The sequence below is a fragment of the Budorcas taxicolor genome, chromosome 3, assembly GCF_023091745.1.
Source record: "Budorcas taxicolor isolate Tak-1 chromosome 3, Takin1.1, whole genome shotgun sequence".
NCBI classification, from domain to species: Eukaryota; Metazoa; Chordata; class Mammalia; order Artiodactyla; family Bovidae; genus Budorcas; species Budorcas taxicolor.
This window is the reverse complement of record NC_068912.1, coordinates 67,709,115-67,736,125: the sequence shown is the minus strand read 5'-3', so window position 1 is coordinate 67,736,125 and position 27,011 is coordinate 67,709,115.

The window sequence follows — 27,011 nt, the reverse complement described above, 5'->3', positions numbered from 1 at the left end:
GCTACAACATCTTTCCCCTAAAGACAAAAACAAAAGATATGCTGATGATTCTAGTTACATGATGTTTTTTAAATAGCAAACTTACAGAAATGGGGAGTAGATTAGTGATTGCCAGGGCTTAGAGATAAAGGGTGACAATATACAGCCTTGACGTACTCCTTTTCCTATTTGGAACCAGTCTCTTGTTCCATGTCCAGTTCTAACTGTTGCTTCCTGACCTGCATATAGGTTTCTCAAGAGGCAGGTCAGGTGGTCTGGTATTCCCATCTCTTTCAGAATTTTCCACAGTTTCTTGTGATCCACACAGTCAAAGGCTTTGGCATAGTCAATAAAGCAGAAATAGATGTTTTTCTGGAACTCTCTTGCTTTTTCCATGATCCAGCGGATGTTGGCAATTTGATCTCTGGTTCCTCTGCCTTTCCTAAAACCAACTTGAATATCTGGAAGTTCACGGTTCACGTATTGCTGAAGCCTGGCTTAGAAAATTTTGAGCATTACTTTACTAGCATGTGAGATGAGTGCAATTGTGTGGTAGTTTGAGCATTCTTTGGCATTGGCTGTCTCTGGGATTGGAATGAAAACTAACCTTTTCGAGTCCTGTGGCCACTGCTGAGTTTTCCAAATTTGCTGGCATATTGAGTGCAGCACTTTCACAGCATCATCTTTCAGGATTTGAAATAGCTCTACTAGAATTCCATCACCTCCACTAGCTTTGTTCATAGTGATGCTTCCTAAGGCCCACTTGACTTCACAGTGCAGGATGTATGGCTCTAGGTGAGTGATCACACAATCATGATTATCTGGGTCGTGAAGATCTTTTTTGTACAGTTCTTCTGTGTATTGTTGCCACCTCTTCTTAATATCTTCTGCTTCTGTTAGGTCCATTCTATTTCTGTCCTTTATCGAGCCCATCTTTGCATGAAATGCTCTCTTGGTATCTCTAATTTTCTTGAAGAGATATCTAGTCTTTCCCATTCGGTTGTTTTCCTCTATTTCTTTGCATTGATTGCTGAGGAAGGCTTTCTCATCTCTGCTTGCTGTTCCTTGGAACTCTGCATTCAAATGGGAATATACACATGACATGGCTTAGTTTCACTGAGTTAGGCAAGGGTGTGGTCCATGTGATCAGGCTAGTTTTCTGTGATTATGGTTTCAGTGTTTGAATGCAGAGGCTATATATTGTCACCCTGCTTATTCAACTTATATGCAGAGTACATCATGAGAAATGCTGGGCTGGAAGAAGCACAAGCTGGAATCAAGATTTCTGGGAGAAATATCAATAACCTCAGATATGCAGATGACACCACCCTTATGGCAGAAAGTGAAGAGGAGCTAAAAAGCCTCTTGATGAAAGTGAATGAGGAGAGTGAAAAAGTTGGCTTAGAGCTCAACATTCAGAAAAAGAAGATCACGGCATCTGGTCCCATCACTTCATGGGAAATAGATGGGGAAACAGTGGAAACAGTGTCAGACTTTATTTTGGGGGGCTCCAAAATCACTGCAGATGGTGGTTGCAGCCATGAAGTTAAAAGACGCTTACTCCTTGGAAGGAAAATTATGACCAAACTAGACAGCATATTCAAAAGCAGAGATATTACTTTGCCAACAAAGGTCCGTCTAGTCAAGGCTATGGTTTTTCCAGTGGTCATGTGTGGATGTGAGAGTTGGACTGTGAAGAAAGCTGAGTGCCGAAGAATTGATGCTTTTGAACTGTGGTGTTGGAGAAGACTCTTGCGAGTCCCTTGAACTGCAAGGGGATCCAACCCGTCCATCCTAAGTGAGGCTAGTCCTGGATGTTCATTGGAAGGACTGATGCTGAGGCTGAAACTCCAGTACTTTGGCCACCTCATGTGAAGAGTTGACTCATTGGAAAAGACTCTGATGCTGGGAGGGATTGTGGGCAGGAGGAGAAGGGGATGACAGAGGATGGGCTGGCTGGATGGCATCACCGACTTGATGGACATGAGTTTGGGTAAACTCCGGGAGTTGGTGATGGACAGGGAGGCCTGGCGTACTGCGATGCATGGGGTCGCAAAGAGTCAGACAGGACTGAGCAACTGAACTGAACTGACTGAGAGAGAGAGGAGAGTGGAGGAAGAGGGTGTGGCTGTGACAAGAAAGTTTGGGATTCTTGTCAGACCTCTGTCTTGACTGTGTCAATATTAATGGTCCAGTAATGATGTGCCATAGTTATAAAAAGAAGTCTTTGGGGGAAACTGGATAAAATTTACACAGGGTCTCTTTGTTTTACTTTTATAACTGCATATCAGCCTACAATCATTTCAAAGCAAAACTTTTCATTTAAAAAATAAAGAGAGCTTCCATAGTGGCTCGGTGGTAAAGAATCCAGCTGCCAGTGCGGGAGATGCAGGTTTGATCTCTGATCTGGGAAGATCCCACATGTTGGGCAGCCATGCCCCTGAGCCACAACTACTGAGCCCATGCTGTAGAGCCCGGGAGCTGCAGTTACTGAGCCCACATGCCACAACTGCTGGTAACTACTGAAGCCCGCATTCTCTAGAGCCCACGCTCCGCAGCAAGAGGAGCCACCCCACGTAATGACCTGAGAGTAGTCCCCACTCTCCGCAACTACAGCAAAGCCTGCATAGCAACAAAGACCCAGCGCAACCAAAAACCAATTAAAAACTATTTTTCAAAATAAATTAAAAAATAAAGAGGATATTTGAAGTTTAACCTCAATCATTTAAGCTAAATAATAAAGGAGTCAAATACTAAATTGATAATCATTGAAACATTGAAATGAACCTTATTTTCTAACATAAGTGACATGAGGGTATACCCAAGCCATCACAGGAATATGCTATTCCTGTCTTTTCATAATTATTATCTTAATTTTAGCAAGCCTTACTCTTCAAAGATTTTCTCTCATAGGCTCTTGGACACCACTCTTCGAAAAATGCCGGAAGTCACAGTTCCAGTATACACACAATGGAGATGACATTGATACCACTGGTAGCTAAAAAATATTTACGTTGTTTAGAACTCAGAGAGATTAAAAACATCATGTTGTACCTCTAGATGTTGTTGTTTCATCTCTGCAGGATGTCTCAGTTAGGGGAAGAGAAATCTTTAAAAGAATGTCCATTGAATAAAAAATCACCTAGCAGATTATTGAGGCCATGGGAGGCTGGTAGAGCCCATTCAAAAAAACCAAGAAATACTAGAGTGCTCCACATTCTTCAGCCTCATCTCAAACGCTGCTGCTGCTGCTAAGTCACTTCAGTCGTGTGCGACTCTGTGCGACCCCATAGACGGCAACCCAACAGGCTCCCCCGTCCCTGGGATTCTCCAGGCAAGAACACTGGAGTGGGTTGCCATTTCCTTCTCCAATGCATGAAAGTGAAAAGTGAAAGTGAAGTCGCTCTGTTGTATCCAACTCGTAGCGACCCCATGTACTGCAGCCTACCAGGCTCCTCCGTCCATAGGATTTTCCAGGCAAGAGTACTGGAGTGGGGTGCCACTGCCTTCTCAAATGCTACAAATTGCTAAATGATGGTCTCAACTCAGCCTTCTGTCCTAACTACCATTAGAGAAGAATTGTTCATTTGTTGGTCAGATAATATCCTCCCTAACAGGTGTTTTGGAATATAACTTTAAAGAAAGCAGGAAAGAGAAAAAGGATAAAGACATTAAAATTCACAATAAGAATAATAAATTAGCTTCAAAGAAAGTTCTAAACAGGAAAGCTCTTTGTTCTACAAAATTCCCAGTGGGTCCATGTTGATTCCATTTCGAGGTAAAGCTAAACCATGATCACTAAAAATTGGAATAAATTCAAGGGTGGATGTGAATTGCCTTTTTCATAGACATGATTGCTTTGTTAATAATCATGAAACAGAAGTTATGTGTATTATTAGAATCCTTAGGAGTACGAATACATAAAAAATATCAGTGCACTAGTTTGGGCATTTATCCTGATTTTGACTTTAGTCCAGTATTTGAAATAAAATAAATGTAGTTTGGCCAATTTGGACTTCTCATTCTCTTAAGGAAAAAAAATCATTTCCTTCTAAAAGGAAAAAGAAAAAAAGTGCTGTACTTATCCATTCATTCCTCTAAAAAGTAGTATTCTACGTGAGTGCTGTACTAGCTAGGTAGTGGGGATGCGGCTGTGAGGAATAATTATAGCAGCATAGTTTTGTCTGGTTTATGTAAGCACCAGGCACCATTACAACAATCATTAAATCATGCAGTTTTTCTAACAGCCCTGTGAAGTAGGTATTACTGTCACCTTGCTATATGGCTCAGGAAACTGGACTTTCCCAAGGTTACAAAACTGACAGTGGTGAATCTGGAAAGTGAACACAGTAATCCCAGCTCCAAAGCCAAATTCTTCACTCCATGGTGCTCAGTGGTAGAAAACTCACCTGTCAATACAGGAGACGCAGGTTCGATTTCTAGGTTGGTAAGATCCCCTGGAGAAGGAAATGGCAATCCACGCCAGTATTCTTGCCTGGGAATTCCCATGGGCAGAGAAGCCCGGCGGGTTAGAGTCCACAGGGTCACAAAAGAGGCAGACATGACTTAGCAATTAAACAACAACAACAGCATTCACTACGCCTTACACAGAGATTGAGAAACCACCATGGAGCTTTTCAATTTCTCAGACTGAAAAGGAGAAACAGACATTAAGCAAATAACGTAAAAGAATTCTGAGAACTGGAAATGCAGGGTCTGCTGAGGGTAACCCAGGGGGAAGTGATCCTTTCCTATATTCTCTCCCTGAGTGTTCTGTTCCTCCTCCTTTCTCCGACACGCGCCCTGTGCTTGTGTGTCTTCTTTGCTGAGCACGGAGCAGCCACTTGCCTTGCACTGGATCCTGGCTATCTTCAGCATGATGCGTATGGAATCTTGTAAATTCTCCAGAAGAAAAATCATCTCCGGTCCACGGTAAACAGCAAGGCTGTAAACTGTGCTGGCAATCAAGTGTCACTTTCCCAGCTCCTTTCTGTGAGCTTTTTTTCTTTTTTTTTTTTAAGTATTTGCTGTTAGTATTTTATATGTTTAGCTGATATTTCCACTGAAAATAATTTTATTAATGTGAGATTTCAAAAGGACAACATGAAAGGAAAATTAACTATTTTTTTCATATTACAAAACCCTCATGTGGGAACTGATGCCGAAAGCTCAATCTTCTCTGCTCCTCAGGGCCCACAAGCCTAATTAACACTGGCTCGCAATCAAGGCTATTATTCCAGCGGCTACTTCCTCCACAGGCCTGCCACCATAGCACTTCTGACCCTACTTCTTGTTTTCAAGTTCACATAATAGATCTTTTCTTGAATGTCTCTTTTACCTTTATGAGAATGAAAATAGTGGTATTAGCTGTGTTCCCCACTGCTTTTCTTTGCGATTCCTTTTTTTTTTTTTTATTCCTAGGGTTCTCTGTGGAATGAAAGCACTTTTTCTATTTGGCAAAGGCTTCCTTTCACACTACAAAAATTGGAGTTTGCTACTAAGTAAAGTGGAGGCCCTCTGACAGTAAAATGATTAGAAAGCACTTTGTTCAGAATTCTAACCCTCTGCCCCACTGTGAGCACAGGATTACTCCCCAGAACACGTTCTAAGGGTCCTGCAGGGAAATGGAAGGACACAGACTTCAGAGTCAGTGAGATTTAATTTAGAATTCTAACTCCACCACCTGTTTGACCTTGGGCAAGTTAGCTGAACCACGCAAGCCTCAGTTTCCTCATTTGTAAATAGAGATAATAACATTTGCTTTGCAGAGCTGGTTTCAAGATTCTATAAGAAAAGAACAGTGCCTTGAGCAAAGTGAGTCTTTTCCTGGGAGAAGGGGGATCAAGATCAGAGTATAGAAGCATCAGATAGAGAATTAAAGGAAGACAGAAGAGGGACTTCTGTGGTGGTCCAGAGTTTAAGAATGCAAGGGACTCTAGTTCAATCCCTGTTCAAGGGACTAAGGTCCCACTTGCCCATGAGCCACAACTGCTGAGCCTGTGCATCCCAACAGAAGGTTCTGTATGATACCACAAAGATTCCACGTGCCACAATTAAGTCCTGAGGCAGCCAAATAAATAAAACAAATTAAACAAACAAACAAATGGAGGCCAGAGAACAGTGTTCAGAGCTGGGTCTGAGAATTAGCAACCATAAAGAAAACACCCTGCAAGGGGAGCATTCAGTGAGAACTTCAGTGTGGGGTCCTCCAGGTCAGTGACATGTAAGGTTCCCAGTCAGACAGACCTGGGTTAAAATCAATCCTCACCACTTAACTAGTTATGTGTTCTCTCCTTCTCCTATAATTGGGGAAATTAATCTTTGTTTTAAAACATCATGATAAAGATTAAATTAGCTAATATTTGCAAAGTGTTTAGCCCAGTGCCTGGCACATAGTAACCTCTCAATAAGTGATAGCTGTTTTTATTCATCTTGGTAGCCATTAGTTGTCAGTTTTACTTTAAGCAACTTTCTCAATTTTTCCAGGCCTGAATTTTCTCATCTGTAAAATAGGTGTAGTAAGAGGTACCTCATACAGCTATTTTTAGAACTGAGACAGACCATATAAAAACAAATGGCAACATACTCGCCCCCTAGAGTGTAATCAGTACTAATTTCCTCTCTTGACTCTTCTGCTAATTATAATGCTAGCTGAAGATTACTCTCTTGACTTTCTGAAAACATACCTCCATGAATGAATATATTCTGTTACTTATACCTCTCATAGCTTCTCTGTTAGTATGTCTCTTCAGCTCTTTGAAACCTTGGTTTTTCCTGTCATTTTTGGAACTGTCCTTGGGGTGAGATCCTTGCTGATTACCTAGGAGATATGTCTGAAGTTTTCCAGGAAGACACACATTCCGAAACATGTCCCTACTAGGGATCCACGTTTTTTACCTTTAGCGCTTTATTTCACCATGTTCTTCATAAAACAGAAAACTGTATTTACACTCCAGCTAGAGTATATGAAAACTTTCCTTCTTAGGAGGAAAACTAAATATCTTGGAAGAGATTGGGAGACAAAGAAAATGAAGGATGTGGACACAGAAGATAAAGCTTTTAAGAAGGCAGAGGGGAGGACCCTCAGTAGACATCATCCTCATATTTTTTGCAGTGCTTTAAGGAAAGGTCCAAGGCCTTTGAAAGCTAGCTTCTGTGCTTTCTCAATTCCTCCCCCACTCCCTCTTCTGTCTCTTTCTTTCCGTCCCCCTCTCCTTCCTTCCTTTTCTGATTCACAGTTATTTTTGTTCACTTAAACTACTGTCCTTGCTTTCTCTTTTTCTATGCAGAGTGTTTTAAACTGTTTCCCATTTTCCCTTCTCCATTTCAGATACTGTTTTTACTGCATTTGCAATCCATGTGCTGACACAGCACCATTCCCCTCCCTCCCTTTTCCCATTTCTATCAAACACTGTGCAGAAAATTCTTCCTGCTCAGTGTCAAATGCCAGATCCACTTTGGATATGCATTATTTTTGTTCAAGGTAGGTTTTATTCTTACTGTCTTTCTCGCAACCCTCACAACACAGACATACACACTCTCACACACCCGTTCCCCATCATTACCTGACCAGTAAATCAAAAAACGGTCTACTCTTTATACCCTTTAGAAATGTGTGGAAATATGAGATGGTGAAAGCTGGATCAGTCCAGAGTGAATTAGTGCCCAAAAGCTAGGAAGCATGGAAGCTTATCTTATCAGATTTCTTCCTTTTTTCCGTGAAACATATTGGCTTTTGAATGTGTAAAAGTGAATGAATAATTTGGTGAGAAACAGATCCCTGAGATTTTCATAGCCTTCAACTTCTTTTTAGGGCTGAATTTTCCAAAGAACACTCTTTCCTTCTGGCAGTTGAAGAAATTCAGGTCCAGGGAAGAAGAGTGGACTCACAATTGAGAGACACACAGCTGGAGGAAACACATATGCTCTTAGAAATCTTAAGTGAATCTGCAGTCAGCAATGCACGTTTGAGTGCCATGTACTCTGAATACAGAGATCACTGTTTACCCTGGTGGTAGCTTTCAGATCTATGACCAAAACCACTAGAGAAACCCACCTACAGCAATGCCCACACAGTCAGACCCCAAACAGGTAAATTTGTAGGGATGCCAATAAAAACATGCTTTGAACTATAATGATTGAGATCTTATGTCTGTCTACACTCACTCCAGTCTCTCTGAAGGAAGGTTGTGTGTGCCTTACTTATTTTCTGAACCCTTGGTCCTCTAGCACAGTACACATGGCATGTCTCCCATAAAGACTTTCTGAGGCAAATAGAACTGAGTGGATTTTAACTAAGCCATGCTTAGTGAGTGAAGTGCAAGATGAAGAAACTACTTTCAACCTATAGCAACAAACCTATTATCACATTCCACAGTGTTGTCCCAAACAGATTCGACACAGATCTAGGCTCAACATAAAGACAGGGCCTGTGACCAGAGAGAGACTGCCTTTCTCCCAGATTCTTGTTGGTTTTTTTTTTTCCCCTCCTTTGGTAACAGTGCTATGCATGTTTCATTTATCTGGTTTGTTGCTTCACTGAACTGTGCACGCAATCCAGTAGCACCAGACTGTGAGTTGAGATGATCAATTTATATGCAACCAGAGAGATCTAGGGAAGCACTCTTGTTGCACTGAAACAGTTTTGTCCTGACAGGAGGCTATTAACAACAAGCTCATCACTCCCAGAAAGATTTACTTTTCTAAAACCACAAGGCAGCCATTCATTAGAGCATCATTTTTCATAGAACCTTGGAATGAGGAATTCTGGTTTCTACTTCTGTCTCTTCTCACCCTTGGCTTTGGGACCATAGACAGATCACTAAACCTCTCTAGACCTCCCCAGCTGCACCTTGAATTTGTGCTTTTATGTGTTATCTCATGTTTGTCCTTTATTCAGCTTTGTATGTTACATGTTGCTATGCTTGTTTTACAGGTTCAATAGCAAATGCTTGTTGAGCACTAAACTATGAGACCTGTGCTGTTCTAGGTGCTGGAGATGATCAAAGGTATGGCCCCTAGACCTTTAATATTAAGGGCACTGCCTAGAAATTTCTTCTAATGATGTTGTTTAGTCATTCAGTCATGTCCGACTCTTTGCAGCCCCATGGACTGCGGCACTCCAAACTTCCCTGTCCTTCACCATCTCCCAGAGTTTGCTCAGACTCATGTTCATTGAGTTGGTGATGCCATTCAACTATTTCATCCACTGCCATTCCCATCTCCTAATGATGGCAACTATGTAATTTTAATTAACCCTCAAACTGAACACAACAAAAAAGAGAGATAAATGTAAAAACTATCTCTTAAAAGCACATAAGAACTAACACAACCCCAAGAATAATGGGGCCACAGTCTAGGAGTTGCTGAGGATCCAGAGAAGCAAGTCCAGCATCCAAAGTTGTTTTGTGCTGAGCACAGTTACCTAGTGGGAAGGAAGAGCAGGCAAACTAAGTCGTACTTCTGGTGGCCTTGAAAAGAGATGGGAAAACAACCCCCAGGACCTGCCCATCTGGAGAATCTGACAATCCTCCTACATTAAAGTGGGACCCCAAAGGGCTACAGACTCAAGAGTAAATCAGAAATAAACAGACTCTTACATCTCAGGTTTATGGCAACTAGTAGATCTAAGGAACCACAATCTTGAACTTACATTAACATTTTCTGAGATTAGTATTTCTCAAGTCCCTAGGAGGGGAAAAATCCTCTTGGAGAAAAGTGTCATTATCCTAGGCTCCAGTTTTTTGAATTATAATGTCAAGTACAGAAATATAATTAGACAAGTAGGAGACATAAGTCAACAAGAGTATCTTCTCTATACATAAAGAATTGTTATGCTTGAAATAGATATAAATAATAAAGCAATACTTTACTTGCTATATTTAAAGGAATAAAAAGCATGGTATAAACTCAGTTCAGTTGCTCAGTCATGTCTGACTGCGACCCCATGGACTTCAGCACACCAGGCTTCCCTGTCCATCACCAACTCCCAGAGACTACTCAAACTCATATCCATTGCGTCAGAGATGCCATCCAATTATCTCATCCTCTGTTGTCCCCTTGTCCTCCTGCCTCCAATCTTTCCCAGCATCAGGGTCTTTTCCAATGAGTCAGTTCTTCCCATCTGGTGGCCCAAGTCTTGCAGCTTTAGCTTCAGCATCAGTCCTTCCAATGAATATTCAGGACTGATTTCCTCTAGGATGGACTGGTTGGATCTCCTTGCTGACGAAGGGACTCTCAAGAGTCTTCTCCAACACCACAGTTCAAAAGCATCAATTCTTCAGTGCTCAGTATTCTTTATATTCCAACTCTCATATCTATACATGACTACAGGAAAAACCATAGTTCTAACTATTGCTTCTTGACCTGCATACAGATTTCTCAGCAGGCAGGTCAGGTGGTCTGATATTCCCATCTCTTGAAGAATTTTCCATAGTTTGTTGTGATCCACACAGTCAAAGGCTTTGGCGTAATCAATAAAGCAAAAGTAGGTGTTTTTCTGGAACTCTGGATTTTTCGATGATCCAGAGGATGTTGAGAATTTGATCTCTGGTTCCTCTGCCTTTTCTGAATCCAGGTTGAACATCTGGAAGTTCATGGTTCACGTACTGTTGAAGACTGGCTTGGAGAATTTTGAACATTACTTTGCTAGCATGTGAGATGAGTGCAATTGTGCAGTAGTTTGAACATTTCTTTGGCAGTGCCTTTCTTGGGATTGGAATGAAAACTTATCTTTTCAAGTCTTGAGGCCACTGCTGAGTTTTCCAAATATGCTGGCATATTGAGTGCAGCACTTTCACAGAATTATAGGATTTGAAACAGCTCAGCTGGAATTCCATCATCTCCACTAGCTTTGTTCATAGTGATGCTTCCTAAGGCCCACTTGACTTCACATTTCAGGATGTCTGGCTCTAGGTGAGGGATCACACCATCATGGTTACCTGGGTCATGAAGATCTTTCTTGTACAGTTCTTTTGTGTATTTTTGCCACATCTTCTTAATATCTTCTGCTTCTATTAGGTCCATACCAATCTGCCTTTTATTGTGCTCACCTTTGCATGAAATGTTCCCTTGGCATCTCTAATTTTCTTGAAGAGATCTCTAGTCTTTCCCATTCTGTTGTTTTCCTCTATTTGTTTGCACTGATCACTGAGGAAGGTTTTATCTCTCCTTGCCGTTCTTTGGAACTCTGCATTCAAATGGGTATATCTTTTCTCTTCTCCTTTGTCTTTCACTTCTCTTCTTTCCTCAGCTGTTTGTAAGGCCTCCTCAGAAAACCATTTTGAATTTTTGCATTTCGTTTTCTTGGAGATGATCTTGATCACGGCCTCCTTTACAGTGTTAATAACCTCCATTCATAGTTCTTCAGACAGTCTGTGAATCATATCTAATCCCTTGAATCTATCTGTCACTTCCACTGTATAATCATAAGGGATTTGATTTAGGTCATACCTGAATGGTCTACTGATTTTCCCTACTTTCTTCAATTTAAGTCTGAATTTTGCAATAAAGAGTCCACTATTTGAGCCACAGTCAGCTCCCAGTCTTGTTTTTGCTGACTGCATAGAGCTTGTCCATCTTTGGCTGCAAATAATATAATCAATCTGATTTCAGTATTATGAAACTATAAGAAGTTACACATCAGACCTGAATAAAAAATAAGTAAACTCTAAAACTCAAATTACAATAACAGATTAGAAACTGAGTGGTTGTATTTAAATTATATTAAATCCAGATAAAGTGAGAACTGGTGAGCTGGAAGACAGATCAGAAGATATTGTACAGAATATAGCACACACAAAAAAATACAGAATGTAAAAGAGAAAATAAAGTACATAGAAGATACTGTGAGAATGTCTAACACACATGTAAATCAGATTTTCAGAAAGAGAGGAGAGAGAGCATAGTAAGGGAGCAATATTTGAAAAGTCAATGGCAGATAATTTTCCAAAAATGAGGAATTAAATTTGGGACTCATAACCTTAAACTGTATGCTCTTTCCTTGTGTTTGGAAGAGTCATGGAACTCTTCATCCCAGCCTTCTTTATTGTTTGATATTTACCCTTTTCTTTCATTTACTCTTATCATCTGTATTTGTTCTAGAAAACTTCTGTAGTATATCTGGTCCTTAGAAAAGTGGTGATGATACAGTTCTCCATCTTTTATGCAGTAAAAAAGTGAGTGACTCAAAAAGAGCTCATTCACAATGTCAAATAATCAGTGCTAGAGCAATGTGTTTTTTAAAACAGTGCTGTGGGGAACATAGTGCAAGAAACAGCTAACTCAGTCAGGGGGAGTTTGAAAAGCCTTCATGAAGGAGATGACACTTTAGCTGGATCACAAAGAGCCTTGAGGGATGCATGGAGTTCGTCATCTAATAAAGGCTTCCCTGACAGCTCAGTTGGTAAAGAATCCACCTGCAATGTAGGAGACCCTGGTTTGATTTCTGGGTTAGGAAGATCCCCTGGAGAAGTGAAAGGTTACCCACTCCAGTATTCTGGCCTAGAGAATTCCATGGAGAGCCCACGGGGTCGAAAAGAGTCAGACACGACTGAGTGACTTTCACGTTCACTTTCAAGGTGGAATGGCCACTAGAGGCAGAAGGAAGAAAATATGTCCTTGCATCAAGACATGATTATTCATGGAAAGTTTAAAAGAGAAACAATTGATGTGGCTGAAAGATACAGTATTTGATAGGAGAGGAGGAAAGGTCTGCTGAACAACTGTTTGCTTGTTGTTTAGTACCTAAGCTGTATCCAACTCTTGTGACTCCATGAACTGCAGCCCACCAGGCTCCTCTGTCCATGGGATTTCCCAAGCAAAAATACTGGAGTGGGTAGCCATTCATTTCTCCAGAGGATCTTCCCGATCCGGGGATCAAACTTGTGTCTCCTGCATTGGCAGGTAGATTCTTTAACACTGAGCCACCAGAGAAGTCCACTAAAATGGAATGAACACCCACTTATTTAACTTGGTCTCATCCTATAGACCAGCTGTCATCTATGGTTTTTCTGGTAGTCATGTATGGATGTGAGATTTGGACCATAAAGAAAGCTGAGTGCTGAAGAATTGATGCTTTTGAACTGTGGTGTTGGAGAAGACTCTTGAGAGTCCCTTAGACTGCAAGGAGATCCAACCAGTCAAACCTAAAGGAAATCAGTCCTGAATATTCATTGGAGGGACTGATGCTGAAGCTGAAACTCCAGTACTTTGGCCACCTGATGCGAAGATCTGACTCATTGGAAAAGACCCCGATGCTGAGGAAGATTGAAGGCAGGAGGAGAAGGGAACGACAGAGGAGGAGATGGTTGGATGGCATCACTGACTCAATGGACATGAGTTTGAGCAAGCTCTGGGAGTTGGTAATGGACAGGGAAGCCTGGCGTGCTGTAGTCCATGACGTCACAGTTGGACACAACTGAGTGACTGAATTGAACTGAACTATAGGCCAATATTTCTTAAACTGGAGTACATGGATAATTGGGGTGGACACTCTTGAGATGCAAAAGCTTTCTTTCCCCCCATTTTGATAAGGAGCCAAGCAAAACAAAAGCAAACAAACAAAAGCTCTAAAATGAATACAGATATATTCTGGATCATTTTGATTGCTAGCGTGCTTGTTGTCCATGGTTACACTGTCACCTGGATCCACTGTGGGAGTTGAATACTTAATAGATTCCATTTTGCAAATAAATGATCATGCTGGCTATAAACAATCAAGAGTAGAAGGGTCCATGGTATATTATAGATTACATGCCTCATTTTAAAAAGTATTCAAATATGATGTTTAAAAAAAAAACTGTGGCATTCAAACAAAACATGGTACTTCCAGTTTGCAACCCTGACCTAAAGTAGCAGTTTTCAAATTTTAATGTGTTAGTAAGTGTATTTGATTGCATGGGGCTATATCAACACATATTAATGGCAAACTGACAACTGTCCTGCACTGAATTCATTGTATTTATGTTGAATTATTTCATCAGTTATTATGAAAAAAAATGTTTATTTCTCATTGACAATTGAAATAAAACACATTTTACTAGAATATGATTTTTGTTAAGTTAGACAATAAATTGAGACTCTGATGTGAGACCATGAAGACAGCATTGCAAGTGGAATGGTGGCCCCTTCAAGTGTTTCTGGCTGATGACAAATGATCAGAGACAAATTTATTAAGTAAATGCTTTGTTTATGCCAAATAAAGGCCCAATAACATCATGGGACATCATACAAAGAAGGTTTTGTTTTAGTTTGAATAGACTTTTTTCCAAACTTCAGACAAAATGGAAACAATGATAGGAAACTTGATTTATGGTCAAATCATTTCAAAATGGTCTGAATGAATTAGACCATTATTTACTGACATTTTTTCACTAGCTCTGTGTTGCAGCCATGAGGATTTCTTCAAAAAATATAGGAAACAAAAAATGACTTCAAATGTTATTTTCCCATTCACAAGTCCAGTAATAATTGGATTAGGTAATCTTTTAATGCAAATTTAAGCATGCCATAATAACAACCTTATCTTCAAGTTACCAAGATAGCCTCTTAGGGATCAAGAGACAGCTCATTAACATTGGCATTTGATGATTATTCCACAGAATAAGCTGGGCAGAATTAGGATAAGTAGGTGGCCTGACTATCGTAAAGTAGTAAATAAACCTGTGATGTTACTTAATACCACTATCAACAACATTCTTAAATAAAAATATTGTCCTCCTTAGTATTTTGAAGTTTAAGATACAGAAACAGATTAAAGATAGAACATGAAAATAGAGAAAGATTTAGTTTTATCTTTTTACTATCAATCTTTCATATTAATTAGTGTTGTTACTATGAATTGTATTGGTTTTATAGTTTTGTTTATATTTAATTGTATATTTATTTTGAGATTTAAATTTGAACATAATCTGAGAAAAAGCAGCTGTTACATCTAGTTTTATGTGTCCATAGATTTAGCTAATATCATACTAAATAATTTAAGTCAACACTAGGAATCTGAAAGAACATTTTTTCTTCAAGGGGGGAAAAAAAAGCACTGTTATAGGCTCCATGTAGCTACTGAAAGATTTAAAAGAGTGAATAGGTGATCAGATTTTCATTTTGAATCTGCCCTCAGAAGGGGTGTGAAGATTAGAATGAGAAGGAGCAAGAGTCAAGGCAGTTCAGTCAGGAAGCAGTGGTCTACCTGAGAGGCAATGAGAATGTAAACAAAATATGTTGTTTTAGGAGAAACTGTGACATGCCAAGTGGGTCCCTTGTGGCTTATCTCCTGTTATGTACAATGGTTTGGGGTATATTTGACAATGTCACAAGGCAAGGACTTAAAAATATACACTTTGGGGGGAAAAGGATAACTTGCAATCTGGATCCTGAAAAAGGATAACTTACAATAGATGGAGAAACAATGGAAACAGTGACAGACTTGATTTTCTTGGGCTTCCAAATCACTGCAGATGGTGACTGCAGCCATGAAATTAAAAGATGCTTGCTCCTTGGAAGTAAAGCTATGGCCAATCTAGACAGCATATTAAAAAGCAGAGACGTTACTTTGCCAACAAATGTCTGTCTAGTCAAGGCTATGGTTTTTCCAGTGGTCATGTATGGATACGAGAGTTGGAATATAAAGAAAGCTGAGTGCCGAAAAATTGATGCTTTTGAACTGTGGTGTTGGAGAAGACTCTTGAGAGTCCCTTGAACTGCAAGGAGATCGAACCAGTCTATCCTAAAGGAAATCAGTCCTGAACATTCATTTGAAGGACCGATGCTGAAGCTGAAACTCCAATACTTGGGCTACCTGATGCAAGGAACTGACTAAATGGAAAAGACCCTGATGCTGGGAAAAATTGAAGGCAGGAGGAGAAGGGGATGACAGAGGATGAGATGGTTGGATGGTATCACCAACTCAATGGACATGAGTTTGAGAAAGCTCTGGGAGTTGGTGATGGACAGGGAAGCCTGGCGTGCTGCAGTCCATGGGGTTGCAAAGAGTCAGACATGACTGAGCCACCGAACTGAACTGAACAACCTGGATCAAGAAGCCAGAAGAAGGTGAGATTCTCTAGATCTTAGCATTATTTCACAGAGGGCATGCTGGGGTCTAAACCTGCTGGACATACATCTTGGGTCTATGTTCCAGGGGAAAGATGTCCTCTATTAGCTATAGGTCTGTCCCTTCATAAGACAAGCTTGAAAAATCAGCTTAGCCGTTTCAGGAATACATAGGCTGCCTAGTATAAAGCTATCTGAATTTGAGGTACTAGCAGTCTGAGAATGGACCTGGAGTTCTGGTCTTCAAAACCTGAAAGTTTGGACCCGTTAAATGATGAGGTTGACCCTACTGAAAGGAGCACACCTCTTGGCCCATGGAAAGTGGAGCTCGGGTGCAGTTCCTCCATCTGGGAGAAGAAAATCCTTAGTTCCAGCTAGTTCACTGTTCAAATAATGAGAGCAAGCTTCCAGCATCACCTTTGGACAATTCTGCTCATCAAAACACAATAAGGCTTCCCTGGAGGCTCAGTGGTAAAGATTCTGCCAGCCAGTGCAGAAGATACTGGTTCAATCCCTGATCCAGGAAAATTCCACTAGCCACAGAGAAACTAAGCCTGTGCACCGCAACTATGGAGCCTGTGCGCTAGAGCCTGAGAGCTGTGACCACTGAAGCCCATGCTCAGCAACAAGGGAAGCCCCTGCAACGAGAAGCTCTTTCACCGCAACTAGAGAGTAGTCCCTGCTCGTTGCAACTAGAGAAGAGCCCTCGAAGCAACGAAGACACAGCAGAGTCAACAAATAAATGCAATTATATATAAAACACAATGAAAAGTTATTTTATGGAGAGAATATATCAAACTTGGTGATTGATTTGATTTGGAGGAGTGTGTAAGACCAGGAAAAAGGAGTTCAGAATTACTCTTTCATTTACACCTTAGTTAACTGAGTATATGATGATTCCACTGATGGAGATAAGGATGCAAGAGAAGGAAAGTCTTTCTAGGTAGGGGAAAGGATACATTCACAGGTAGATATATTGAGTTTGAGGTATCTCTGATACATTCATGTGAAAGAAATGGAGGCTAGGGAACACAGATTTGAAAGTCAGATGCATTAGTTATGCCTGAAACTTGGGAGGTGAATGACAATGACATCTTTCTATGTAGACTGGGAAGAAAGAGGAAGGGAATTTTAACATTTAAAAGGCAGTTCAGAATAGTAGATCAATTGTTGAGTGGAGATAAAATAAGATGGGGATCAGGCTGAGGGTGGGAAAAGAAAAAACATATTTTAGAAGCCTAAGAGCTATCAACATAATGAACCATTCAGAAAATGTGAGAATTTTTAGGAAAGAAGTGAAAGCACATTTCGCCATTGTTTAAGAAATGCTTGAGTTTAGGAAGTAGATGACTCTTTTTCTCAAGCTTGCCGATGAAGAGGAGAGATGGATTAGGAATCATAGAGAAACCATAGGATAGGGTGATATTATTTATTATAATATCATATTATTATGATGATATAATATTATTATAATATTCCCTATATTTACTATATAAATACAGTGCTTCTCTATATTTACTATATTCCCTATATTTACTATATTCCCTATATTTACTATAATATATTAAAAAAACACCTACAAGGCTTTGGGTTGACAATATAAAAGATGCATGGGATAAAGCTGGCTCATATTTGCCTACCTGAAGTTTATTTTTAATGATAATTATTTTTAAGGTATTTGCCAGAAGAGATTTTACTTTAAGTATAAAGTGATCTGGCTGAGCACAGAAGAGCAGACACTTTCAAATTGCAGTGCTGGAGAAGACCCTTGAGAGTCCATCCCTTTAACTGTGAGCAGATCAAACCAGTCAGTCGTAAAGGAAATCAACCCTGAATATTCACTGAAAAGATTGATGCTGAAGCTGAAGCTCCAATACCTTGGCCACTTGATGTGAAGAACTGACTCATCAGAAAAGACCCTGATGCTGGGAAAGGCCGAAGGTAAGAGAAGTGGGAGGCAGAAGATAAGATGGTTAGACAGCATCAACTCAATGGACATCAGTTCAATTCAGTTCAGTCGCTCAGTCATGTCCATCTCTTTGCAAACCCATGAATCACAGCACGCCAGGCCTCCCTGTCCATCACCAACTCCCAGAGTTCACTCAAACTCATGTCCATTGAGTCGGTGATGCCATTCAGCCATTTCATCCTCTGTCATCCCCTTCTCCTCCTGCCCCTAATCCCTCCCAGCATCAGAGTCTTTTTCAGTGAGTCAACTCTTCCCATGAGGTGGCCTAAGTATTGGAGTTTCAGCTTCAGCATCAGTCCTTCCAAAGAACACCCAGGACTGATCTTTAGAATGGACTGGTTGGATCTCCTTGCAGTTCAAGGGACTCTTAAGAGTCTTTTCCAACACCACAGTTCAAAACCATCAATTCTTCGCTCAGCTTTCTTCACAGTCCAACTCTCACATCCATACATGACCACTAGAAAAACCTTAGCCTTGACTAGATGGACATTTGTTGGCAAAGTAATATCTCTTCTTTTCAATATGCAATCTAGGTTGGTCATAACTTTCCTTCCAAGGAGTAAGCATCTTTTAATTTCATGGCTGCAATCACCATCTGCAGTGATTTTGGAGCCCCCCAAAATAAAGTCTGACACTGTTTCCATTGTTTTCCCTTTTATTTCCCATGAAGTGATGGGACCAGATGCCATGATCTTCGTTTTCTGAATGTTGAGCTTTAAGCCAACTTTTTCACTCTCTACTTTCACTTTCATTAAGAGGCTCTTTAGCTCCTCTTCACTTTCTGCCAAACGGTGGTTATCTGAGGTTATTGATATTTCTCCCGGCAATCTTGATTCCAGCTTGGGCTTCTTCCAGCCTAGCGTTTCTCATGATGTACTCTGCATATAAGTTAAATAAGCAGGGTGACAATATACAGCCTTGATGTACTCCCTTTTCCTATTTGGAACCAGTCTGTTGTTCCATGTCCAGTTCTAACTGTTGCTTCCTGACCTGCATACAGATTTCTCAAAAGACAGGTCAGGTGGTCTGGTATTCCCATGTCCTTCAGAATTTTCCTCAATGGACATAAGTTTGAGCAAACTCTGGGAGACAGCGAAGGACAGGGAGGCCTGGCATGTTGCAGTCCATGGGGTCACAAAGTCAGACACAACTTAGCGACTGAACAACAACAAATTAAGTGATCTGCAAAATACTTTATCTATTTCAACACCTTTCTATTGCTCACCCTGCCTTTATTTCCAGCCCCTCTGACTCAGCCCTCCCTCCAATTCCCAAGACTATGGTAATCTGTCAAAGTTAAAATCTATCAGCATGTCACATCACTGAGCTGCTCATGCTTTTCATGATCTGGTCCCTGCCCATATTCAAATATCTGTTTAGCATGTATTCATTACATACCACTACAAGCAGTCTGATATGGGACACAGGCATGTAAATGAGTGATCCTAATACAGCATGGTACCTTCTAAGATAGAGAGGCCTGGCAAACCAGACTCAGTTAGTTCCCCAGCTTGGAGATGACTGAGCTGAGTCCTAAGAGAATGTCAAGAGCTCATTGCACCTTTCATAAATGCTCCACTTAGCTCTGGCCTTTTGGTTTCAATGTCCGTGCCTTTGTATATGCTGTTCTTTCCAACTGAAATGCCCCCCTCCACATCCATCAGCCTGTAGAATTCCTATTTATCTTCAGGACTTCATATACACATCATTTGTCCTTGATGCTTCTTTTACATTCCTCAATTGGGTTAAGTGCCCTGGTTTTACAGTTCCAGAGGACATTGCACTTACGTCTGCAGAAACACTTGTCTCCAATCTACCAATGTGTGCACTGTCTTTCAAGGCAGGATATGTCTTTTATCTCTAACATCTTCCTCCTAGTATATTGCTTGGCATGTAGCAAAGGCTCAATGAATATTTGTTAAATGACTGAGTGAATAAAAGGTGCTTAACAAGTGAGTTATCTAATGTTAGAACTTTTTAAGATTTGGGGCAAGAGGCTGCTCTGACCTTTGAAAAACTCCAATATCTCTGAACTTTTCCAGCTTTGTGTTTGGCTATTGATCACCAAGGTCCTTTATCACAATAAAATCTTGTTACTCTATTTGACTCTGTGTTTATGAGTATAATATGCATAAGATCTAGTTGCTCAAACATGTCTGTTATCAGCAGAGTCTGATAGATTATGCAATTCATTTGACATTCAACCAATATTTGTTAAACACTTACTGCATACAAGGATCTCTTCTCAATGTAAACACTAACCATGCAGTTCAAAGGGTTTACCTTCGTGGACTTTATGATCTAATAAGGGAAATGTAGTTTTAAAAAAAGAAAAAAAAAACTAAGCTTGTATATAAATACAATTTGAGGTAAAAGTTATGGAAGAAAAATAACATGGTATAGCAAGACAGACTAAAAGGAAAGGGTTGCTTTGAAGTATGGGGTCAGGATAGATCTACATGGTGAAGGAATATTTAAAGCCAAAATCTAATGGGTGTGTAGGAAGTGAGGAGAGTGGACATTTCCTTCTAAGAGGAGGCCTTTGAGGATGCGTTTTGAGAGTAGAATTGGTACGTTCAGAGCCTGGCAAAGGTGGTTGTTAAGTTCTTGGAGATAAGGTTGGAGAAGAGGCCAGATCATGCAAAAGACTGTAGAATTACTTCTACAAATAATGAGAGATTATTTGAAGGGTTTTGAATAAGGATATTATAGAACCATTTTCATTTTAAAAGGTCCCTTGTCTTTGGTATAGAAAACAGAATTGAAGGGACAAGAAGGAATATGACAGCCCAATTAAAAGACCTTTTGGTTGGTTGCTTATAATAGAAAGCCCTAGAGAACAATGGCTTATAGGCTAGATCTGAATCTCCTTCTTTGTAAAAGGAAGAGCAAACTAGGGCTGGGGCAGAGGTGTCTATGATTATATGGGCTTTTCTGTCATGGCGTGGTCATAAGATGGCCACTCAAACATCCACCTTTCAGAGAGGAAGGGGGAAAAAAGCTCTAGGGCAAAAGTGGGACATGCACTCAAGCATCTGTCCTCACCCCCTTTTAAAAGACTTTCCCAGAATCCACCCAAAAAGTATAGTGTTACTCATATTTCACTTTTACAGCTGTGTCATATGGCCAACATATTGGCAAGAGAGCTGAGAAATGCTGAATTTAAAAAATAATAATAAAGCAGGGTCTGCTGTCAGCCTAGACAAAGTCATCCTTAGAAAAACAGAGAAATGGGTATTTGATAGGCAATAGAAAGGAAAGTTATGACCAACCTAGATAGCATATTGAAAAGCAGAGACATTACTTTGCCAACAAAGGTCCATCTAGTCAAGGCTATGGTTTTTCCAGTGGTCATGTATGGATGTGAGAGTTGGACTGTGAAGAAAGCTGAGCACCGAAGAATTGATGCTTTTGAACTGTGGTGTTGGAGAAGACTCTTGAGAGTCCCTTGGACTGCAAAGAGATCCAACCAGTCCATTCTAAAGGAGATCAGCCCTGGGTGTTCTTTGGAAGGACTGATGCTGAAGCTGAAACTCCAATACTTTGGCCACCTGATGCGAAGAGTTAACTCATTGGAAAAGACTCTGATGCTGGGAGGGATTGGAGGCAGGAGGAAAAGGGGACGACAGAGGATGAGATGGCTGGATGGCATCACCGACTCGATGGATGTGAGTCTGAGTGAACTCCGGGAGTTGGTGATGGACAGGGAGGCCTGGCGTGCTGCGATTCATGGGGTCGCAAAGAGTCGGACACGACTGAGCGACTGAACTGAACTGAACTGAACTGAAACTGTCTCTGCCTCTATCCACCTCTTTCTATCTCTTGAAGGGAGGATGACCATGATCTATTTGTATGAGAGGTGGCTATACTAGATTAGGCAAAAGTCAAGCTGTGTTTATCTTTAATGATGGGATGAAAACTGTGCTTGAATGTCCAGTTCAGTCGCTCAGTTGGGTCTGACTCTTTGCAACCCCATGGCTGCAGCACGCCACGCTTCCCTATCCATCACCAGCTCCCAGAGCTTGCTCAAACTCATATCCATTGAGTCAGTGATGCCATCCAACCATCTCCTTCTCTGTCATCCCCTTCTCCTCCTGCCTTCAATCTTTCCCAGCATCAGGGTCTTTTCCAATGAGTCAGATCTTTGTATCAGGTGGCCAAAGTACTGGAGTTTCAGTTTCAGCACCAGTCCTTCCAATGAATATTGAGGAATGATTTCCTTTAGGATTGACTGGTTTGATTAATTGGATCAATTTGAATATAAAAGGGCACAAAAGGAGGCCTGGAAGATACTGGAAGGTGGCTCACTCAAAACCCATTCAGCTTTCTTTGAACTTGCTTTCCTAAACTAGATTCCTAGGCTCCTTTGCAGCTAGAATGCTCCATATTTTCTAGCTTACACCCATCGTAAAAAGCCTCCCAAATTTGGGATGCAGACTCAAACCATATGTAGTGGTACGTCAACACTTGTAGAGACATGAGCTTTTCTGGCAAGCATATCTGTTCTGCTTGTGCAGTCAGAGGTACTAACAGCCAGGGGTGTGGTTGGGTATTTGGTCTGAGTCTTTTGTCCTGGCTATGTTGTTCCTGGCTGGCTACCCAGTATCAAAAGCTAATTTTCTGGCCAGCTGATAGATTTTTTTAGTTAACTGGTTTTCTTTAACAAATACTCTCTTGCAACAAGCAGTTTGAGTGGATTCAGTTGTTTACAACTAAGGACGCTAATCAGTATCACAAGTACTACTAACCCATGAGACAGTGTATAGACAGTTTCTTACACTTTTGTGAATATACAATGTTTATATAATATGATGAATAATACACACCATTTTATTAAAGGTTGACTGTATACCAAATGCCCACTTAACTCTCCTTTTGGAGATCTCAAATATACCCGACACGCAAAATGTCCTTATCAAAATATTTGTCTTTCTACCTTGGTTTTATGGCTTTGGGTTATATAGTCCAGAAATTTAGATTTTCCCCTCAGTACATACACTCATTGCATAACCAGGTTATATTATGCCTCCTAAGTGTCTCTGAATTTTATCCACTTTTCTGTATTTCCACGGTCACCCTCTAGTTGACCCTGTCATGATCTCTCTTCTCAACTACTAAATTAACCTCTTAAATGATCTAGTTGTATATTCTATGGTTCCCCTCTAACCCAGTTTTTACAATTTTGCCAGTTTTCAACATGGAATATTGTAGATTAAGACAAACTGATTAAATCATCCCACAGGCCTGCAGAGTCTGGCCCTTTCCCACTTCTTCTAGGACACCTGTCCCTTGACGCTTGTTCTTTGTCTCACTGACCACACTCCCAGCCACTGCACATGCTCATTCCTCGCCTAGATGCTCCTTTTTCCCTTCTCTTCCTTGGGAGAGGGAGAGTTTACACATCCTTTAGATCTTGGCTTAAGCACAACTTTCTACTTGAGTAGGATCGTGAAACTACCCTTAATAGTTTGTTACAGATAGCTATCATGGATAGCATTTATCACAGTGGCAAGTTTCAGTGTATTTGTTTTGTGTGATTTATGCTTATCTAAACACACTAGACTGTCAGTTCTAAGTAAAGAGGAACAATGTCTTATTTGATAATATATATATTACATATTGTTTTAATTTGTATTTCTTTTTGCTGAAGTTGAGCAAGTACAGTGCCTTTTTAAAAACATTATTATTAATTAGAGGATTATTGCATTACAGTGTGGTTTCTGCTTTACAACAACTTGAATCAGTCATAAGTATACATATATCCTCTCCCTCTTGAGCCTCCCTCCCACCCCTCTAGGTTGTCACAGAGCACCAGGCTGAGCTCTCTGTATAACAGAGCTCTCTGTATAGCTATCTGTTTTACACATGGTAATGTACATCAGTTCAGTTCAGTCACTCAGTCGTGTCCGACTTTTTGTGACCCCGTGGACTGCAGCATGCCAGGCTTCCCTGTCCATCACCACCTCCTGGAGCTTGCTCAAACTCATGTCCATTGAATCGGTGATGACATCCAACCATCTCATCCTCTGTCGTCGCCTTCTCCCACCTTCAATCTTTCCCAGCATCAGGGTCTTTTCCAGTGAATCACTTCTTCACATCAGGTGGCCAAAGTATTGGAGTTTTAGCTTCAGCATCAGTCCTTCCAATGAATGTTCAGGACTGATTTCCTTTAGGATGGGCTGGTTGGATCTTCTTGCAGTCCAAGGGACTCTCAAGAGTCTTCTCCAACACCACAGTTCAAAAGCATTAATTCTTTGGTGCTCAGCTTTCTTTATATTCCATCTCTCACATCCATACATGACTACTGGAAAAATCATAACTTTGACTAAATGGACCTTTGTTGGCAATGTCTCTGGTTTTTAATACGCTGTCTAGGTTGGTCATACCTTTTCTTCCAAGGAGCAGGTGTCTTTTAATTTCATGGCTGCAGTCACCATCTGCAATGATTTTGGAGCCCAAGAAAATAAAGTCTCTCACTGTTTCCATCGTTTCCTCATCTATTTGCCATGAAGTGATGGGACCAGATGCCATGATCTTAGTTTTCTGCACGTATTTCAGTGCTACTCTCTGTTTGTCCCACCCTCTCCTTTGCCTTTGTGTCCACAAGTGTGTTCTCTACATCTGTGTCTCCCTGCCCTGCAAACAGGCTCATCAGTACCATTTTTCTAAACTCTGTATGTATATGTTAATATATGATATTTGTTTTCTCTCTTTCTGACTTACTTCACTCTGTATAACGGGCTCTAGGTTTGCCCACCTCAGTTTAACTGACTCAAATTTGCTCCTTTTAAGGCTGAGTAATATTTCATTGTATATATATATGTACTACATCTTTATCCATTCGCATGTCTATGGACATCTAGGTTGCTTTCATGTCCTAGCTATTGTAAATAGTGCTGCAATGAACATTGGGGCACATGTATCTTTTTGAATTATGGTTTTCTCGGAGTATATGCCCAGTGGTGGGATTGCTGGATCATACAGTAGTCTTAGTCCTAGTTTGTTAAGGAATCTCCATACAATTTCCCTTAGTGGCTGTATCAATTTGCATTCCCACCAACAGAAGCACAGTGCCTTTTGAACCACGAATAAAAGAATGAACAAAAAAGAACATTGCATGTGTAATTAATAATTTTTATATCAAAACTGCAAAGTAAGAAAACTCTCAATTTACAGACATATTCCACAAACAGTAAGCAGCAGAGGCAGAACTAAGTCCAGGCCTGTCTAAATCAAAAAAGCTGGAATTCTTTCCATTTCATCATTCTGACTTCTTCTTTTAACCAAGACAGTGAAGGTAAGAGCATTTTGCAAAAAATATTAGTGAGCTCTGGATGTTTTTATTATTATCATCTAGGCTGAGAGAATAAACAAAGGGCAGTATTGCTGCTCACCATCAATATGAGATACCAAATGATGAAGAAAAATCTCTAGCACACCCTGCTTGCTCAGAGTCACACTGTCAGCATCCTTGCATTTTGGTTTGCTTGGCAGTCTCAGTAATTTAGTATTTTGCTTGGATGTCTTGTGATAGCAACCACTAAAAATACAATTCATCTTGATTATTAATGTCTCTTGAATATTTCTATAATAAATATAGTGTGCTGATCTGAACCAGATAAAACTAAGACTTTATTCAACTCTCCCTATCTTAGAAACTCATAAGTCATCAAGGATGTAAGGTTAGAGGCAAGAACAAAGGGGTAGGAAGATGAGTACAAAGGAAACCTACTCATCATTTTCTTATCTCTGAGGAATGTGCCCTCCCTGTATTTCTGACCAACTCCAGACAATTACTTTGATTTGTAGCTGAGAGCTGGTAGCCTGCATGTCTGCTCCTTCTACTTAGCAGAAGGGAAGGTGCATAGTTCCTCAGAATCTCAAGGGGACCCTAGTCCTGAGGGCAATCATGAAAGCAGGCTGGGACTCGGGGACCATTTCAAGAGCAAGAGGAGCAGGAACTCTGAAGGCTATAAATGTCACAGCTTACTGATGACCAACTACTGCTGGTCCTCATTTCAAATGAGGACAGGAAGGAAACAAAATCAGGAGGTTTTTTTTTTTTTTTTTTTTTTTTCAATATATTCCACATGACCAAAACAACTTGTAAGTGGTGATAAATAGTATTGAATAATGCTCTGGTATATTTGTTTAAAAAAATAACATTTATAACCTTTACTATTTTGCTATTGAGGATTTGATAGAAAGGTTAATGTAAGAAATAGCAAGATATTAATAAAAAATTAGCCAGTAAAGGTGTTATCCAGAAATAACTTCTGTTAATTTTTGATGAGACACATTCACTTCCAGTATTTGATATGACTATTTTCATGTAGCTGTTAATATCTAAATATATAATTTTATATTCTTTTTATAAGATATTATACTATAATTTACCATGTCATTAAAAATTCTTCAAAAACATGGTTTTAAGAGTCAACATATTTATTTCATTATAAAGATGTACATATTTTACTTAACCTTGGCTTAACTGAAGATATCTTCTTTCCTCTTTTATCATATGGCACTATAATAAATATTCATGTCACTAAATTTTCCTATGTATATGTCATTAGTGTCACTAAATTTTTCTATGTATATGTCATTATCTCTGACTACATTCTAGAGCGGCGACTTTTATATTAAAAAAATATGAAGAAAAGGTTTCCAATAATATTTCCAAATTCCTTTCCACTGCCAGCATGAGTTCATTTGACCATATTTTCATGACTTTTAAGTGAAAGTGAGGTCGCTCAGTCGTGTCCGACTCTTTGCGACCCCATGAACTGTAGCCTACCAGGCTCCTCTGTCCATGGGATTTTCCAGGCAATAGTACTGGAGTGGATTGCCATTTCCTTCTCCAGGGGATCTTCCTGACCCAGGGATCGAACTCAGTTCTCCTGCATTCTAGACAGACGTTTTACCATCTGAGCCACCAGGAAACTCCAAAAATGAAGTCGCTTAGTCATGTCCAACTCTGGGACCCTGTGGACTGTAGTCTACCACGCTCCTC